The following is a 21,237-nucleotide window of genomic DNA, read 5'->3' as shown; positions in this document are numbered from 1 at the left end:
CACTGAAGTGCCTCACATAGACAGGTTTTCAGCATTATCAAACCCAAGTTTGTATGATATTCAAAGTGGAGGCCCTTTAAGTTAAGATTCCACTAATCTTAAAAATAGAAAGCTATGGTATGGGAAAACTATAGTACAAGTGAGATTCATGATTTAAACAAGTAAAACAAAATCATTATCATTAGGATTATTTTTAAGAATGTGATACATCAAAATATGTTACATTTTCCAATTAAAATGAGTGAAACATCAAAGAGCTATTATTATAAACAACACATGCACTTCTAGTGTGACCAAGTCTGATAATTTATTTGTTGAAGCAAAATGTTCTCTTTTAAAAAGAATAATCTTCTTAGATCTCACCTCTTTTAACAAAAGTGAGGTTTAATCTGTTATTTCCCAAAATATTTCTGTTTTATCTCTTTTGACATGGTATTGTCACTGCCACTGTTAATAAATTGCTTCTTTTAGAATTTTCTTTGCTTTTGCCTTGGACTTGAGTTCAATCAGATGCACTTGTTCAACTGATGCTGCCACCACCCCACTCCACTCCACTGATACTTCGCATCCAGGAGAGCTGTTAAACATAATTATTGCATCAGATCAAAATTGTTTTTATCTAAATGTGCCAGACTAGCAGGTAGAATCAAGCTCCTTGACATTTTTGCCATTCTAAATGAATGAGACTTTCTTTCAAGTATAACTTCTAAATGGCTCTGCAAATAGAGTTGGATCAGCTAATTACTTAAGTGATAGAAATAATCATAATTAGTCCATTGAGAAAGAATGTTGGCTTCTTCTTGAAAGTGAATGAAGGTTCTATCTGGACTGCAGCCTCAGGATGATTTGTTCACCTTTACCTTTAGAACATGGCAGTGAATAAGAAGTCATTCAGTGCCACAGTTCTCTTAAAGATAAGGGGCTTAATTTAACAGGATTCAGTATGTATCCAAATTGATGCATGCATATTGACATCTTGCTCGTTTTGGGTGTGATCCTCATCATGCCTGGAAAACATGCTGGTAAGATGGGAACAGCGGGAAACCAGGTGCGTTTCTCATTTTTGGCTTCTCAGGCGAGCTTATGATTCACCATACTGATCGACAGGTACAATGAGATCATAAAATCGTGCCTCATGTTTCAGTAGCACTTATTTTGAAGAGGCTGATAAAATGGACTGAAATTATAATATATTTAGATTGTTATAATATATTTGGATAAATTATAATGTATTTGAATAACTTGTTTAATTTATTCAGGAACATTATATGGATGTGGTGTTTTTAGATTTCCAAAAGGCGTTTGATAAGGTGCCTCATAAAAGGTTGCGACAGAAGGTTAGGGTGCACGGAGTTGGGAGTAAGGTGTTAGCGTGGATAGAGGATTGGCTGTCTAATAGGAAGCAGAGAGTTGGTATCAGTGGGTGCTATTCTGCTGGCGGGTGGTGACTAGTGGAGTGCTGCAGGGATCGGTGCTGGGGCCTCAACTATTTACTATATAGATGATCTGGAGGATGGGGCTGAGTGTAGGGTGACAAAATTTGCTGATGACACGAAGATGAGTGGAAAAGCAAATTGCGTGGAGGGTGTGGAAAGTTTGCAGAGGGATCTGGATAGGCTGAGCGAGTGGGCGAGGACCTGGCAGATGGAGTATAATGTTAGCAAGTGTTAGCACTTTGTTAGCACTTTGGCAGAAATAATATTAGGAGGGATTATTATTTAAAAGGCAAAAAGCTGCAGCATGCTACGGTGCAGAGGGACCTGGGGGTCCTTGTGCACAAGTCGCAAAAACCCAGTCTGCAGGTGCAGCAGATGATCAAGAAGGCGAATGGAATGTTGACCTTTATAGCGAGGGGGTTGGAATATAAAAGCAGGGAGGACTTGCTGCAACTGTACAGGGTACTGATGAGGCCACAGCTGGAGCACTGTGTGCAGTTTTGGTCACCGCACTTGCGGAAGGATATATTGGCCTTGGAGGGAGTGCAGAGGAGGTTCACTAGGCTGATACTGGAGATGAGGGGGTTGGCCTATGAAGAGAGACTAAATAGACTGGGTCTGTACTTGATGGAGTTTAGAAGGATGAGGGGGGATCTTATAGAGACGTATAAGATAATGAAGGGGATGGATAGGGTAGAGGTAGAGAGATTCTTCCCGCTTAGAAAGGACAGCAGGACTAGAGGGCACAGCCTCAAGATAAGGGGGGACCAGTTTAGATCAGAGTTGAGGAGGAACTTCTTCACTCAAAGGGTGGTGAATCTCTGGAATTCTCTGCCCGTTGAAGTGGTGGAGGCTACCTCGCTAAATATATTTAAGTCACAGGTAGATAGGTTTTTGATAGACAGGGGAATTAAGGGTTATGGGGAGAAAGCAGGAAAGTGGAACTGATCCACTTCAGATCAGCCATGATCTTATTGAATGGAGGGGCAGGCTCCAAGGGCTAGATGGCCTACTCCTGCTCCTGTTTCTTATGTTCTTATATTCTTATAAAAAGAAAGTTGGGACTTGTGTATGTACACCACGGAGTAATGGCTTTATTTGTGTTTAGCAATAAATACCATTCCTTTCCAGTTGAGCTTCCTGAGTTATTAGAGTTCCATTTTGTTTTGCTTCTTTATGAATTTCTTATTTTACTGCAATAATCTTGTCTGAACTATATGGCTGTGGTGGTTTTCAGCTGATCAAAGAAGACAAGAGCCTGGGTTGAGATACCCCATACAAGACTAATCCAGAATAGGTTAATTGTTCATAGTGTCAGGCGAACCTTCATGCCAAGTTTTGGATCATATGACACATTGATCTGTTTGCAGAAATTGCCTTTTATGATGATCTTGTGTCTCATCATGGCAGAAAGCCCAAATCATAATACCTCTGAACCTGTACATGTTGTCAAAGTGTGGAATTTAAATCAATGTAATATTTTCATTGTGTGGAATTTGAATTGATGAGGGGGGGGAAGAAGATCAAATTTTGGTAAAACTGATAATTCAATTTTTTGAAACTCATTTTTTGCAGGATATAGGCATCGCTAACTAGGCCAGCATTTATTGCTTACCCCTCATTGCCCTTCAGAAGGTAACGGAGATCTGCTTTCTTGAACTGCTACAGTCCCAGGGTGCTGTTAGAGAGGGAATCCCAGGATTTTGGCCCAGAGAATGATGATTGACTTGGAAGGAAACCTCCAGGTGGTGGTGTTCCAAGGTATCTGCTGCTCTTGTCCTTTTAGATAGTAGTGATTGTGGGTTTGGAAGGTGCTGCCTAAGGAACCTTGATGAGTTCCTGCATAACATTTTGTAGATGGTATATATGGCTGCCACTGTTCATCAATTGTGTAGAGATTGAATGTTTGTGGAAGGAGTAGTAATCAAGTGGGCTGCTTTGTCCTGGAGAGTGCCATGCTTCTTGAATGTTGTTGAAGTTGCACTTATCTGGGCAAGTGGAGAGTATTCCATTACACTCCTAACGTGCCTTGTAGATGGTGGTCAGGCTTGGGGTGGTCAGAAAGTAAGTTCCTCACAGCAGGATTCCTAGCCTTTGACCTGCTCTGGTAACCACAGTATTTATATGGTTAGTGCAGTTCAGTTTCTGGTTAGTGGTATACCCCAGGATGTGAATCATGAAGAATCAGCAATAGTAATGCCATTGAATGTCAAAGGGCGAAAGTTAGATTCTCTCTTGTTGGAGATGGTCATTCCTGGCACTTATGTAACACAGATGTCACTTGCCACTTGTCAGCCCAAACTTGGATTTTGTTCAGATCTTGCTGCATTTGGACATAAATTGCTTCAGTATCTGAAGAATCATGAATGGTGCTGAACATTGTGCAGTCATCTGCAAACATCCCCATTTCTGACCTTATGGTAGAAAGAAGGTCATTGATGAAGTAGCTGGAGATGGTTGGGCCTAGGACACTATCCTGAGAAATTGCTGCAGTAATGACCTGAAGCTGAGAGATGATTGACCTCTAACAACCATAACCACCTTCATTTGTGCCAGGTACGACTCATAGGGCTTTTCTCCTCATTTCCATTGACTCCAATTTTGCTAGGGCGCCTTGATGCCATACTTGGTCAAATGCTTCCATGATATGACTTTCATCTCACTTCTGGCATTTGGCTCTTTTGCCCATTTCCTTGATTGGGTGTCTTACATGTTGCTCCTTCTTCCTTTATTTTGGGGATGATTTTCCCAAAAAAATTCGAAGTGTCCAACATGCAGAAAAACAGGAGGTTTTCCTGCCTTTTTTGGCAAACTGAGTCTCAGTAACTTATGGCACTCTTTGCAGCAAAGTTAGTCATATGATTCACACCAGTGGGGATGGAGGGGCGGAGCCTAAACCCACCAGCAAGACAGGCAGATGAATTTCTCTACTGTGCATGTGCCAATCTCGCCCCGCCAACACTGCCAGCCTCCTGATTGCCAGACCTGACCACAACCCCCCCCCGCCGATTGCCAGCCCCACCACTTGCTCCAACCATCTGATGGAAAGTCCCTTTTCCCTCCCCTTCTGTCTGGCTCCGCCCATGTGGCGCTGTCCAGTGCCCAGTGGATATTGCCATTGTATCAGGCCGACTGTACCAGGGTGTCAGGCTGGCACTCCCAGGGTACCAGGCTAGCACTGTTCAATGGGCACTGCCCCCTTGTCCACGATGTTCCAGAGGGCCTCAGTGGCCTCTGGTCCCACTGGTGAGATCATCACATGTGGTACCTATTGTTTGTGATTCCTATTGGTGGGAACCTTCATCAGGGAGGTTGGAAATCCAAGTGAGCCAGGATAATAGTGTCCAGAGCATGCTAAAGACATTTAAATCAGGGTATGAATATTTAAAGCAGTCTCACACCATTCACCAGCACAAGGCTGATTATATAGAAAAAAATGGCCTGGGAGAATTGTGACCTGTGGGACACCAAGTGGGAATCAGAATTTTAGCCTCCCACTTAAACTTCCCATTCTGTTATGCTACTCGACCAGTGTAGCGGGGAGGGGGAATCGTGCCTTTTGAAGAATAGCATATTTCAATGTGATTCAATGGAAATTTAATGCATCTTGTCGTCTTTTTCATGATTATTCCCAATATTTCCTGCATGTTGACATTTGAAATGTACAAATGAGTACAAATCAATTGCCAAAACATATTTCAACATTGCAGAGATTTTCCACCTGAATTTTATAGATTTTACTCTCAGGTACTGATGGAATTCTCACATTTTGTGTTTTACATCCAAAATCCTCTACTGGTTTGCTGATTGGTTTGACCATATTGATTGTTAAGTAAGCTTAAAGATATAGGTAATTTATTACTTTAGTGAAGAAGGAAATGTTTCTCCAGCAATACTGTATAATCAGTTTTAGGAAAGGAAGCATACAAGTTTTGCATTTTATAAATCCGATGACTAATGCTTGTTACACCGTGAAAAGACAGAATTGAACTTGGATGCAATGGTCCTTTTTCCAAGATAAGCTGAGTTTCATATATGAACAAAAGCTGTGGTCCCAGCAGGAAATCAAATCCATGAAACTCTTCTGCCTGACAGAAAATGGGAAGAAAATAGTTAATTACTGTAATTATATTTTCAGCATCTAAATTAGAATTACAATGAAGCAATATACTGTAGGAAAATATCATTGGACTAGCCTGATGGACAGAAAAGTGGCAAATAGAGTTCAGTCCAGAGGAAGTTGAGGTAATTCATTTGGGAAGGATAAACAAAGAAGCAAATACACAATTGCTAATGTACTGAAGAGTGTAGAGGATTTTTACCATCCAGTTCTTTTGGATCTGGAACTCCACCTGAAAGGGTGGTAGAGGTAGACATGCTTATGATGTTTAAAAAAAAAACTTGAAATGTTGTAACCTGTACAACAATGGACCAAGAACTGGAAAGTTCAATTAGGCAGGATCACACTTTTTCAGGTGGCACAGACGTGAGAGGACAAATGGCCTCCCTCTATGTTGTTAAGCTTCCAGCTTAAAATGGCTGTAGGTCACCAACTTTTTGGGTGATGAAGCTCCCTACTAATTCTTCAGTCAGGAGGGAAGGAGAATATGGCATCCCATAAAATCCAGTCCCCATTACAGAGAAGGAGGCAATTGAGCCCCTATTTATGTGAAGCACTTGCTGTCCTTTCAGAGGAAAGGGAGAAAATTGGGGACTAAAAAGAAAGAAACTAAAAGAAAGTAATGAATGAAAACCCTTGTCTGATTTATGATGATGTGAATTCCAATTGGTCAATTTCTCCAAAGGTATTACAAAAGGGCATTAAGCCCTTTAACAGTGCAATCCTATGAGAGAAATTAAGAACATTCAAATAATGTTTATGCAGATAGATTTTGATTTTGAGCGAAATATGATTTTTTTCATGTTCATATTATTTCATACTCATTTGGTTGAATGATGATGCTTTCCTCAAAATCAGAATGTCATTAGTTCAAGGCCCAGACTCGGGGCAAAATATATAACCCATAAAAATAGTGTTAGAGGTTACAATGTGCGATTAGCCTTTGCTTGTTCCAGTGCAGGAGACAAGCAGACTTAATGCTGCCTGCTTATTTACACATTGCAGTGTATAGCCAGCGCTAAATGCAGTTTTGTGGAACAACAATTACAACTTTAAATTATAAAAAATGGTGCATAGCCTAAAACCAAAGGACATAGCACAGAGTTAAAAATTGTCAAGTGAGACTAAAGACGGAGATGATTAATTTTACCTAGAGTAGTGAACAATAATATCTCAGAAAAATAAGTTAGTTAATTTATTCTATATTGACTTGCTTTAAAATAGAATAGAAAATGATCTAGTTAGGAATGGACTCAACTATACAGAAAGATGATCAAATATTCCTCAATTGTCTGTAAGTACCATGTTGAATTATAGTACTTGTAAAGTCAGGTTCAGATTTTGTGATTTTTCTAGAGTAACCTTAAGTGGAGGAAGGAACTACGGAGAGCTTCTCTCATGATATTAACTTATTTAAGTAGACAGGAGAGAACATTGTTGGGTTAGATGCTCCGCAAAGGCTCAACGAATGCTACCCATTTCCTGCCTTCATACGTTTCTATGTTTAGAGTAAGATGAAAAGCATATTACATGGACAAAATAAGTTCTAAGGTTTATTTGTTAGTGTCACAAGTAGGCTTACATTAACACTGCAATGAAATTACTGTGAAAATTCCTTCATTGCCACACTGCGGCGCTTGTTTGGGTACACTGAGGGAGAATTTAGCATGGCCAATGCACCTAACTAGCATGTCTTTTGGACTGTGGGAGGAAACCAACTGGAGCACCCAGAGGAAACCCCGCAGACATGGGGAGGATGTGCAGACTCCGCACAGACAGTGACCTAAGCCAAAAATCGAACCCAGGTCCCAAGTAGTGTGAGGGGCAGTGCTAACCATGGTGCCACCACGCTGCCCACAAAGCCAATGATATTTAGGTATAGCAGAAAAAGTATGAATCATCAGTAGTTACTGAAAATGAGTTAAATGAATTCCTGGGCCAAAGACCATGGCTGCAATTTTCCATCCCTTCATGGTGCTGCTGATAAGAATGGAGAATTCAATGGCTCTCTGGTCCACCACTTTTGCATCTAAAAAGTCCTCAGTCTATCTCAAATTATCCTGGAAAAGCAATGTAAGTCAAAAATTTGAACAAATTAAGAAAACTGTTTCACACTGCTACGATGCATTAACTTTGCAAGTGGTATTTTGCAACAACAGGATGCTGCCATTAATCCACAAAGATGTTCTGCTTAAAACACAATTGAGCAACGAAATGCATGAATTTCAGTGCTGCTGCAACACCAGGTATGTCAGCTTTACATCCCAGCAATTTACTGTTTGCGGTGGATTGCATGTTCCTTTGATTGTTTGTTATGTGGTACTTTGTACTCAACCAGTCAGAATGTCTGCAATTAGATGTGATTCCGCAATTGGGAAGCACTTGCTGAACAATCTTCAGTGCACTAATAGCTGCACAAAAAAAATTAAGATAATCACTTGAGCTCACATCATAATTCATGCTTGCTAGAAGTAACAGACATGCATATGCAGGGACCTGTCCTCTGCAAAGGAATATATTCAAGCCATGCACCTTTTCTGAATTACTTGGAAGCTTGGTGCCTGTAGTTCCCTGATGCTTTCTCCATGGTAATTCTCAGCCAGACTTGATATGTCAACCAATCAGCACTCTTTTCTCTGTGGTATAAATTGTAATAATTATTTGAAAATTGGTATTTTTATATTTGTTCTGGTGAATACAAGACAAAAAGCTTCAGAAACATGTGTCCTTACAACAATATTTATGAAAATGTACATTGACAACCGACATCAACTGCCAAGGAATTTTTCGGTATTTAGCATTGATGAATCTGACGCTTGGACAGGAGGGCACAGGTTCAAACCTATTATAGACATTTCAGACTGATAATAGAAATACTTTATGATAAAAGGAGTGAACCATGAAAGCAATGGATTTCCAGACTGTGTAATGATGGCAACAATCCTGCAATTATTTAAGAAGCACAAGGACGCTATGCTTGGAATATGATGATTTTTGGCTAAGCATGGGAATAACATAAGAACATAAGAAGTAGGAGCAGGAGTAGGCCATCTAGCCCTTCGAGCCTGCCCCACCATTCAATAAGATCATGGCTGATCTGAAGTGGCTCAGTTCCACTTTCCCGCTTTCTCCCCATAACCCTTAATTCCCTTGCCTACCAAAAACCTATCTACCCGTGATTTAAATATATTTAGCGAGGTAGCCTCCACCACTTCAACGGGCAGAGAATTCCAGAGATTCACCACCCTTTGAGTGAAGAAATTCCTCCTCAACTCTGTTCTAAACTGCCCCCCCCCCCTTATCTTGAGGCTGTGCCCTCTAGTCCTGCTGCCCTTTCTGAGCGGGAAGAATCTCTCTACCTCTACCCTATCCATCCCCTTCATTATCTTATATGTCTCTATAAGATCCCCCCTCATCCTTCTAAACTCCAACAAGTACAGACCCAGTCTATTTAGCCTCTCTTCATAGTCCAACCCCCTCATCTCCGGTATCAGCCTAGTGAACCTCCTCTGCACTCCCTCCAAGGCCAAAATATCCTTGCGCAAGTGCAGCAACCAAAACTGCACACAGTACTCCAGCTGCGGCCTCACCAGTGCCATGTACAGTTGCAGCAAGACCTCCCTGCTTTTATATTCTATCCCCCTCGCTATAAAGGCCAGCATCCCATTCGCCTTCTTGATCACCTGCTGCACCTGCAGACTGGGTTTTTGCGACTCATGCACAAGGACCCCCTGGTCCCTCTGCACTGCAGCAAGATGCAGCTTTTTGCCCTTTAAATAGTAATCCCTCCTACTATTATTCCTGCCAAAGTGGATAACCTCACACTTGCTAACATTGTACTCCATCTGCCAGGTCCTTGCCCACTCGCTCAGCCTATCTAGATCCCTCTGCAGACCTTCCACACCCTCCGCACAATTTGCTTTTCCACTCATCTTTGTGTCATCAGCAAATTTCGACACCCTACACTCAGCCCCCTCCTCCAGATCATCTATATGAATGGTAAATAGCTGAGGCCCCAGCACCGACCCCTGCAGCACTCCACTAGTTACGAACCACCAATCAGAATAGCAGCCATTGATACCAACTCTCTGCCTCCTATTAGACAGCCAATCCTATATCCACGCTAACACCTTACCTCCAACTCCATGCCCCCTAACCTTCTGAAGCAACCTTCTGTGTGGCACCTTATCAAACGCCTTCTGAAAATCGAGAAACACCACATCCACTGGTTCCCCTCTGTCTACCGCACTAGTCACATCCTCATAGAATTCCAATAAATTTTTCAAACACGACTTCCCCTTAATGAATCCGTGCTGCATCTGCCCTATCAAACAATTCTTCCCTAGGTGCCTCGCTATTTCTATGTAATATTTTAACTGCTTTTAAAATATCATGAAGCAATCCATAGCACTTAAATGCTCCATTGTTTTCCTTATGATCTTTGTCTACCTAGTGGTTCTTTTTAGAGATCACTCTGTAAAATTAAGAATGCCTGTCACAGTAAAATTGCTTTTTAAATTTCATACCATTCTTATATTTTGGAACATTGAGTATAAATTTTTGGTGACCAGATCAAAATTCAAGAATACGTATGGTGCAAAATCAATGAATCTGAGAAAGATTTTGGATATTTTTCTCCAGCAATCAGTGGACCATCCTGCCAAATCTCATGCAGAAATAAAATAGAGCGTTGCTCTTCTACAATTAAGACTAAAGTGAAAGTGAACAGGAAAACAGTTTATGCAACGAAAAGAAAGAGAAACCCAAAATATTAAACTGAATTGGTAAAGCAAAAGTATTCAAATATTGGGAAGAAGATCCCAAAAGTAATGCTGAACTTGGACTAAACGAGAGAAGGTGATAGATTTTCACATAAGAGAACAGGTAAAAGGATGAAATAATGCCATACAATTGGTGACCAATACAATAAAATAAGTAAAATTAGGTTAATTTTTTCATTAAATAACAGAAACACATCAAAGGAATTTCAATTTACGAGTCTTAGGAAAGTCATAAGAATTACAAATTAAGATCTATGTTCATCTTTGAATAAAAATTGTCTAACAAGAATGTAATATAAATATGAAATATAAATCTTCTGAGCCTACAAGAGCCAAGGTTGAAAGAATATATGTCATGACATGCCAGCTCATAAAATATCACCCTGTGGCACATTCATTATAATTTATTTCTGCGTCTTAAACATGATGACATTTTTTCTTTGTGAACTATGTAATATTTTAACTGCTTTTAAAATATCATGAAGCAGTCCATAGTACTTAAATTAATGTTAGATTAAAGAAAGATAGTAGCTTAAGCATGGATTGCCCGAAGGATTTAAAATAATTTTGCAACCTATGAGTTTAGACCAGAGAGCAAGTTTAATCTAACTGGGAACAAGTTAACAAATAATTGCCTTGCTTTTGGCTCTTCATTCACCATCTTACTTTGCAATTGTTGACTTGCTATTACCATGATGCTCTTATTCTCAGTAAAAGTTTTACTTTCCCTCATCCTGATTGTTCGCTTATATTGGCACTGTGCTAACTCAATCCAGTCCCAAAGATACAGATGAGTATATCTAACATACAATTGGTTTTAACTAACCATCAGTAAATTAGTAGGACAACATCAAGTGCTAGCAGGTCCCAGTCTCCTCTGTCAAAAATACCAGCTCTGCACGCCAACGTTCCGATGAGACAGGGAGGTTTTGGTAGGACAGGGGAACCATGGTGCATGAAGGTTGTGATGAACCTAGTCAGAAAGAAAAGAAAGGTGTACAGAAGGTTCAGAGAGCTAGGGGATGTTAAGGATCTAGAGGAGTATAAGGGTTGTAGGAAGGAGCTTAAAAATGAAATTAGGAGAGCCAGAAGGGGTCATGAGAAGGCCTTGGTGGGTAAGATTAAGGAGAACCCCAAGGCATTCTACAAATATGTGAAGAGTAAAAGGGTGAGATGTGAAGGAATAGAACCTATAAAAGGTGAACGCGGAAAAGTCTGTGCGGAACGGGAAGAAATGGCAGAGGTGCTTAATGATTACTTTGCCTCGGTATTCACGGTGGAAAATGATCTGGGAGGTTGTATTGCAGGTTTGCGGCGGACTGAAAAGATTGAGTATGTGGACGTTAAGAGGATGTGTTGGAACTTTTAAATTCTATCAAGATAGATAAGTCGCCGGGACTGGATGGGAGGTACCCCAGGCTACCATGGGAGGTGAGAGAAGAGATTGCAGAGCCTCTGGTGATGATCTTTGCATCGTCGATGGAGATGGGAGAGGTTCTGGAGGATTGGAGGATTGTGGATGTGGTTCCTATTTTCAAGAAAGGGAACAGACCGGTGTGTCTGACCTCAGTGGTTGGTAAGTTGATGGAGAGGATGCTGAGAGACAGGATTTATGAACATTTAGAGAAGTTTAGTATGATCTGAAGTAGTCAGCACGGCTTTGTCAAGGGCAGGTTGTGCCTTACGAGCCTAGTTGAGTTCTTTGAAAACGTGACTAAACTAATTGACGAAGAAAGAGCAGTGGATGTGGTTTTCATGGACTTCAGCAAGACACTTGATAAGGTACCCCATGCAAGACCTCTTGAAAAAGTAAGAGGGTATGGGATCCAAGGGGCTGTTGCCTTGTGGATCCAGAACTGACTTGCCTGCAGAAGGCAGAGGGTGGTTGTGGATAGGTCTTTTTCTGCATGGAGGTCAGTCACCAGTGGAGTGCCCCAGGGATTTGTTCTAGGACCCTTGCTATTTCTCATTTTCATAAATGACCTGGATGAGGAAGTGGAGGAATGGGTTGGTAAGTTTGCTGACAACACAAAGGTTGGTGGTGTTGTGGATAGTCTGGAGGGATGTCAGAAGTTGCAGTGAGACATAGATAGGATGCAAGACTGGGCGGAGAAGTGGCAGATGGACTTCAATGTGGATAAATGTGTAAAGGTCTATTTTGACAGGTCCAATGGGATGAAGGGATATAATATCAAGGGTAGGACTCTTAGCAGTGTAGAGGAGCAGAAGGATGTTGGGGTCCAGGTCCGTAGGACTCTTAAATCGGCCTCGCAGGTGGAGGATGTAGTCAAGAAGGCGTATGATGTACTAGCCTTCATTAATTGAAGGATTGAGTTTCGGAGTTGGGAGATAATGTTGCAACTTTATAATACTCTTGTCAGACCCCACTTGGAGTACTGTGCACAGTTCTGGTTGCCTCATTACAAGAAAGATGTGGAAGCTATTGAAAGGGTGCAGAGGAGATTTACAAGGATGTTGCCTTATGAGGATAGGTTCAGGGAGCTAGGTCTTTTCTCCCTGGAGAGACGAAGGATGAGAGATGACTTGATAGAGGTTTATAAGATGTTGAGAGGTATAGATCAGGTGGATTCTCAGAGGCTATTTCCCAGGGCTGAAATGGTCACTACGAGAGGACACAGGTTTAAGGTGCTGAGGAGTAGGTACAGAGGAGATGTCAGTGGTAAGTTTTCACTCAGAGGGTGGTGAGTGAGTGGAATCGGCTGCTGTCGGTGGTGGTGGAGGCAAATTCGTTGGGGTCTTTTAAGAGACTCCTGGATGAGTACATGGGATTTAATGGGATTGAGGGTTATAGATAAACCTGGTAGGTAGGGATATGATTGGTGCAACTTGCGGGCTGAAGGGCCTGTTTGTGCTGTAGTATTCTGTGTTCTATGTTCTACCCTTGTAAAGTTTTTGGTGTGTGGGAATGATGACAAAGGACTACAATTTAAATGGTTTACTCCAAGATCTTCAGCAGCTCTTAGACGCCATGCCTGTAGCCACACTGGTTAAAAACTCTCACACAATCAGCACATTACTTGTTGTGTGCAGATCATGGCAATATGTACATGAATACACTTCTATAATCCTGAAAGCAAAGAAGAAGTCCAACTTTTTTCAACACCAAACATTTCCTTATCCCCTCTTCTTTGCCGTACCATCATTATTTCCAACAATAAGTTTCAGCAATTCAGGGACTTCTGTTCATCTCTTCTAGGATTGAGAGCTTCCCTTCCCTTGTTACTTCCCTTCCCTCCACTTAAAATCTTCTCTATTTCCATTGCCCTATTTCTGGAGGGCAATGGCAGAAGTTTCTTTCCTATCCCACCACAATGCTCCCTATAAATTCATTATGCTAATGAGTTCCACTGCTACTCTATTGACTACTTTCCCATTGAACATGTGACCATTGGTGATCACCCAACTTCCCTTTCTGGGCCCATGTACTAGCTGATATTGTAAACAGATCCTTCTTAGGTAATTGTCATTTTCAGTAATCCTTTTCACAAAGATCCTGGGGGCCGGAATTCCTAAGTTCTGATCGGTCTGAAATGGATCAATAAAGTAATTACCATGACATTGCATGACCAGAGGTCCTGCTCCCTTTTCCAACCTATTTGATATTATCAAGGAAAGGGGAGATTGAGGGCTTCAGACCTAGCCCGTCCCTATTAAGTCAAGAATTAACATAATTGAAAGTTCAGTAAAAACCCATCTCCTTGAAGCTCATGAATGTTTCCAGTGGAGATTGTTGAATCAAATCAGCTTCATGAAGGTAAAGATTATGGCGCACTTAAGTCATGGAGCTGGGAAAAGTTTAAAGGCGCAAATATTCTGCACTCCTTCAGTCCTGACTTCTTCTGATTCCACATTTCCATTGGCTCACTTCTGGTAGCTGAGCCTTTGGTTGTCTAGGCCCTAGTCACTGGAATTCCCTGTCAAATCTCTCTGCTTCTCCATATGCCTCTCTTCAGTGAGCAAACTCTTTAAAAATTACCTCATATCCTCTCAGGTTTTTTTTGGCTTTTGTCTATTACGCAATATTGATGCGTTATATATCATGCAAAAGTAGGTTTGCATGAAATTTCTCTCAAGGAATAAGAGTTTCCAAAATAGTAAGCTCTGTTTCAAAAATATTTAACATAGATAAACATTCTTGACTATTGGTTCATTTGGCTTAATCCATTTTTTTCAAAAAGGAATCCACATGCTTCATATATAGGTAATTCTAAATTAGTGGGATTTTCACAAAATATTCCTTATCCTTTGAGGTGAAAACACAGTAAGTAGTCTCACAACACCAGGTTAAAGTCCAACAGGTTTATTTGGTAGCATGAGCTTTCAGAGCGCTGCTCCTTCATCAGATTTGAGGTGAAAAGGCAGCCATAATCCAATTATATGCATAATTGATAATCAATGCATATGCCAATAATTATGCATAACCTCACCATAGCTTATCAGCATTACAGAAATCACAATTACATATGAGTGCATACTGATAATGTTCTTTTAATCTGGGAAGACTGGGTTGAATCCAATCTTGACTGATTGTTGAAATTTCTAAGTGTAAGTGTCCAAATTCAAGAGTTGTGTCTTTCCAGTTCTTTGACTCTCAGTGCCTCACAGAAGTGCCCAATAATGTGATACTTGGGTCTCTTTGGTCTTGCTCCCCCAGTTTTAATCATTGTTCGTTGGTTTGTACTCATATCTACTTTGTTGCTTAAAATTAGCAGGAAAGTGTATAAGTTAAGTTGCAAATCTCTCATAGAAAAGCTCAAGAGATGAAACAATGCATAGTAGGAAATTGGACATTGGTGTAGCAATGGATGTTCCTGGCAGTTTGGGACACAACAAAGGTAATTTTTCTCTTCCTTAAGCTATGTTGTACCTACTTAAGTACTTCATGCAGGCTCCAGTGAATAAGTGGAATGAATTCCTGGGGCTAAGATCCCTTATCTTGACAAACAATGAATTCTCAAAGCAAAAAACAAAATTGCATTGAAAGCTTATCTGCTCAAATTCATGTTGAAATTCTAATCTAAATACCTCACAAAATTTCTGGGAAACTTTTCTCTAAAATGGGATGGGAATTCACTTCCTCGAAAAACATTTATTTCCACTCACAGAGGTCAGAAAAAGAAAGTATAGGTGGTATATTTTAAAATCAGACAGTGTACTCTCTTGGTTGCAGCCTGCTAATGTACACTGCAATGGTATCATGATTATTAAACTGGACACATAAGAGTCCAGAAGGAAAACATTGGTCTGAATTTTTCAGATGGCTCTGGATGCGGGAATGCATCCCCACTGACAACAACAGGCCTGTTGTCACTTTATGCTCAAAATTAGTACTGATTAGCAGCAGGTCGGACTTCTGCCTGCATTTGTAAGGACCTCCTGCCTTGGCTGTCAGCCAATCAAATTGGCTGACAGCTCTCCAACCCAATCAGGCATAGCTGAAGAGGCACCACAGCGCCATGCCTAGGACTAAGTTCTAGGACATACCTGAAGAGGGGAAGTAGCTGGCTTCAGGGGAGTGGGGGCGGGGGCGGGCAGGGGGCCACCAGTGGGGTGGTTAGGTTATGAGGGAATAAGCTGGGGTGGGGTGAGGTGGGGTAGGGGGTGGGTGGAGTGTTAGAGGAGAGACCACTCCTAGTCATAAGGCCACAAGATGGCTTCCGATGGTGAAGCCCCTCCACATTTCCACCAGAGATCCAGAATGCTAATTTTTCTTTTTCTACTCCATCAGTCTAAAAATTGAGGCTGGGCAGGAAAAGGCCATTACATGAGCATTAAGTGGCCCCTTATGGGCCTAAAATGGGACATGTAAAATGGGCTTCCTGTCCGAGGCTCTGCCCACCCCACCATAAAATTGCATCTACATTGAGGTGAGTGGAATCCCATTCACCCTGCTTCAAAATCTACCGAGGAGGGGAAGGAGAGTAAAATTCAGGCCATTATCTTTCTTCATTTATTTTGTGCAATGTTAAGCTTTGAAATGCCTTATTCTCTCATGTATAATGCTTGAAGTCATTCCCTAGATGTACTGAATAGCTGGAATTTTACTGCCATGCCTGCCCCGGGTGCGGCTCGCAGAACAGAATTCTCTGTTGGCCTCAGGTGGGATTTTACGAGCCTCGCCGAGGCGATGTCATAAAATACCAGCCAATATTTACATTCATTTATCCATACTACCAAATATCTGGATTTGTGATAAAATGACCCATGGGTATTTCAATAATGCTCCCTTGTGACCTGGACACAATAATGTTTTCTGTTGTCCTCAACTCATCTTTATGAAAACAGACTGAAACTCTTCAATCAGACAAGGATATTTATGAACCATTGGGTTTTTTCCAAGGAGGAAATTAATGTACATATGTAATCAAATCTCATGCTTGTTCAACTAAATACAGAACCCACCTTAAGAACAAGGGAAATAATACCCACCACCTGTTACATGATCTCTATTAGCAAACTTGATATTCATTTGAAAAATAAATTGTGCATGGTATTCACTGTGAGCCTGTTCTGCACAACTGACATTGACCAATTTCATTTCTGTTAGCTTAGTGACTTGGATGGAAATTGCTAGACAGCTGCAATTAATATGTTATTAAAATAAAAGCAAAATACTGTAGCTGCTGGAATCCTGAAATAAGAACAGAAAATATTTGTAAAACTCAGCAGGTCTGATGGCACCTGTGGAGAGAGAAACAGAGTTAGCAGCTGGAATTTTATCATCCTGCCCACCAAGGGAATCGGAGTGGGTGAGGGGCAGCCCATGCAAAGTTCTGTTGACCTCAGGCAGGATTTTACAGTTTTGGTATTAGTGAGGCTATAAAACCCCAGCCAGTGTTCCAAGTCCGCATGACTCTTCTTCAGAGCTGAAGAGAATGAGAAAAGTATGAGAAGGATTATGTACTGTATAAGATGAGGTGGAGCAGCGAGAGCAGAGTAGAAGGTCCGTGACTGGGAGGAGCTAGGAGAGATTGCAACAAAGGTGCGTAGGTCATGAGAAAGAGGCAATGTTAATGGCAGTAAAAGGTGCTAAGTTTAAGTTTATTTGTTAGTGTTAAGCTGGCTTGTATTAACACTGCAATGAAGTTACTGTGAAAATTCCCTAGTCACCACATTCCGGCGCCTGTTCAAGTACACTGACCGAAAATTTAGCATGGCCAATGCCTTTTGGACTGTGGGAGGAAATTGGAGCACCCAGAGGAAACCCACGCAGACATGGGGAGAACGTACAGACTCTACACAGTCAGTGACCCTACCTGGAATCCAACCCAGGTCCCTGGTACTGAGAGGCAGCAGTGCCACTGTGCTGCCCACATAGCAGTTGCATAAAGATATCAGAATGTGTTAATGGGAAAAACAGAGGTTAGTGTTCAGTGAAAGCAAAACTTAACAAGTGACAGATGGTGCAGTAGGAGAGGGGAGATTTTTGTCGCATTGGCTTCACAGGAGCATTGTAACAGGCCAGGGATGGACAGATGGACATGAAAGCATGATGCTCAGTTGAAATGATAAGTAACGGGAAGATTGGGGTCATGCTTGCAGACTGAATGAAGGTGTTCCACAAAGCAGTCACACAGTCTGCATTTAGTCTCCTCAATGTAGAGAGATTGCATTGGGAGCAGCAAATACAGCAGGCCAAATTCAGGTGCAAGGGAAATGTTGCCTCAGCTAAAAGAAGTGTTTGGGGCTTTGAACAGTGTGGAGGGGGGATGTAAAGGAGCAGATGTTGCACCTGACATAGAGGGTATCCATCACATTTCTCCCTCTCTTTAATTCTGAAGAAGAGTCACACAGACTTGAAACGTTGTGTGGGATTTTAAAGCCCCACTTGTCCCGAAACCGTAAAATCCCGCTCAAGGTCAACGGACCAGTCCATGGTCCACCCCTCGCCTGGTCTAATTCCTGTGGTGGGCAGGGTGGTAAAATTCCGGCCATTAACTCTACTTTCTGTCTCCACAGATAATGCCGATCCTGCTGGGATTTTCTCAGCATAAATAAATTATTGTCCTGAAATCCATCCATTGATAGTATTTATGGGCAGATCCCCATTCAGTCTAGAAATCACACTATCATCTTTGTTCTCATTCTGGGAATTAATCTCTGGTTGCTGTGAATTTAAAGGTTACCATTCCAGTCTACGGAATTTTTTTTATCTAACTCTTGCCAGTTAGAAGAACTAACAAGCGAGTGAGACCTTGTCAAGTGGGTTTTAACAGAGGTCAGAAAATTGGTGAATATAAAATAAACGAGACCTTTGCAAGTCCACATTTTTCTCTCTACATATTGGAGTAATTTCAAGATGTTCTCTTCCTTACCTTCCTTTGTAATTACAATCAGGTTATAAAAGAAACAGCTTTGCTTTCTGTTGTGTACTTGGTGCTTTATAGCCTAGTCAGTACACTGAAACTGCAACAAGCACAGAATACAACTCATTTAATAAATGGAATGCTTACTCATACTCAGAGACTGACTCAAAGAGTGGGAATTGCTGTTGAAATTGACCAACTGCTGAATCAGTCATTTGCTGACAGGTTTGCTGAGCAGGAGAAAAGGGTGATGAACCAATTCTAGTGGAGACATTATTCCCTCTATTGCCCAAATGACTGCACTGCAGGGATATAGTGAGAGTAATATATATTTCTACATTTCTTACAATCACCAAGTAGAATTTTGAAATTAACAACTGTTTAATTTCAGTGCGGGGTGGAGGATGGAATGGGGGTTGATAGTCATTAAGGTGACTAGATTTTAACTATTCTTGGGGTGTTCAGACATTTGTTAGATTGCTTCCCTTCATTTCTGAAATGTACATAAAGATTGTGTTGTATTGAGTAACTATAATCTCCTGTTAGGGTTCTGGGTTTTAAATAAATAAGTAAAGATATGTTTGCATATGTAGATTTAAAGTAACACACAACACGTCTATTGAAAGGACTGTGGTTCAAACTGGAAGCCTCTAAAACATCCCAATGACATCACCATTGAATCATATAACCTGCTCTTAAAGCAGATATGCAACTACTTAAATATGTAATAGTAACACACACTGTTTAACATGTACTCAGATGAAGAAATACACTAAGATTTAAGATATGACAGTAGCATCAGCACAAAGTATTTCCATTCCGGACTTAAGCCAGAAGAGATTACTGAAAAAAAACTTGAAACATTGCTTCTTTATAAATCAAATCTATCACTTAATTACAATACGTCTTTGGCACAAGGTGAAGCCTATCAATTATTATTACATTATTTTGCCCAGTATTTATTTTCCATACCTAGTTGCTCTGAGAGGATTAAGAAACATGACTTTCATTACATGCAAGATTGATATAGTTGGTTCCCTTTACCGGTGAATGTTAATGAACCTATAGCAGTACTCTGAGATTTGGCAAACCAGCAAAAGCATATAAGTTTGAAAGGTTTTGGCTACAGAAGTGTTAATCGAAATAAAATGTTCCCCCAAAATCTACCTCATTTACTAACTGTACAAATCAGAGATATTAGGCTGGTCAACATAGTCCTTGGTTGAGACTAAATGCACCACAGAAAGCAGGTAGAGCTTCAAAAAAAATTTTGTAAAATGTTTTCAGATTCAATAACATAGTTTTTGTAAGGAACTCTGAATTGTTATAGATTAAATAAATCACTAATAAGGTTTTAAAAAATAGCAGTCAATCTATATTACTTTATGATGAAAAAATAGCAATCCATTATTTTTATACTTTTTTTTGATTTGTCAATTTTTGACCCTTGATTTTTTGAGGTGGCAATGTTGTCATTCCTGTTGACTACAAGTTAGGTATTTAAGTGGTTGCAGATGGCTTCAAGAGATCCTATAAATATTTTAAGAGCTTATCATGTGCTTTGATGGTGATGTCATTAGGGTGTTGTACAAGTTGTGGTTATACTCTGTACAGCTCAGAGCTTTTAGGAGAGCATGAGAAGAATAAAAGGTGCAGAATTGTTTGTTTAAGAGAGATCTTGAGTCTTGTGCTGTCCGATTCTATACAGTTAATCATAATTTGTTTAGCTTTAGGTATTTTAAGGCAAAATTTAGCTTACCTTGACTGGCTATAATAATAACCACTTATATTTATATGCACGGAAACATCAGGAAACAGGTTCAACCATTACTAAACTAGCAATTTCTCCAGCAAGACTGTGAATATCTATTAAGTGGAGGTCAAAGCAGGGGTTACATTGGGATCAAAGGTTGAGGGCAATTTCCTCAGTAAAGTCTCATCTTCAGTTCTTGGAAATTGCATGGTGTGTCATATATCCTGGCTGAGTCAGGCAGATGAGGCCAAAGAAGGAGTATCCATGCGCCTACTCTCCTAAGGGATGCTGGGGACGAATTCCAGCCAGAATTTGAGAATCGGCTGTCATCCTTTCACAATCTCAATTTGAGAGTGGGTGTCTCGAGTTCAGTGAAGTCGAGGCTTGGGGTTGTTTGAAGACTCCGACCATTGGTCTTATGTTGTCTTGTCCCTGGTGTTTGTCGAGAGGTGTTAGAAGTGGCTGGACCTGTTGGATCCTTGTTATCCGCCGACCCTAGGCTTTTTTTTGCCAGGGTTTTAGGATGACAACATGGCGGAGGTGCAGAGACTTCAGTGAAACTCTGAATAGACCCTGGATATTGCCTGATGATCCTATCAGGGCTTTAGCTTTTTCAAGCTCCGTGAATGGTCATATTATCCTGCAGTTCATCATTAATCTTGAATTTTGTTCCCTTGAGATTATAATCCCAATTTTGTGACTCTGTCTTTTATCTTGACAGGGGTGTATGGTATATGAGCACAGAGGCATTTGTTGCCTGTCATTCTGTTATATTGCAAAAATCAGGATAGTCTATTTTGGCCGAGATTCTCTGGGAAAA

Source organism: Carcharhinus amblyrhynchos, chromosome 6 (assembly GCF_965287045.1).
Source record: "Carcharhinus amblyrhynchos chromosome 6, sCarAmb.v2.hapA, whole genome shotgun sequence".
Taxonomy (NCBI): Eukaryota; Metazoa; Chordata; class Chondrichthyes; order Carcharhiniformes; family Carcharhinidae; genus Carcharhinus; species Carcharhinus amblyrhynchos.
The sequence above is the reverse complement of the archived record's forward strand: the minus strand, read 5'-3'. Positions refer to the sequence as shown.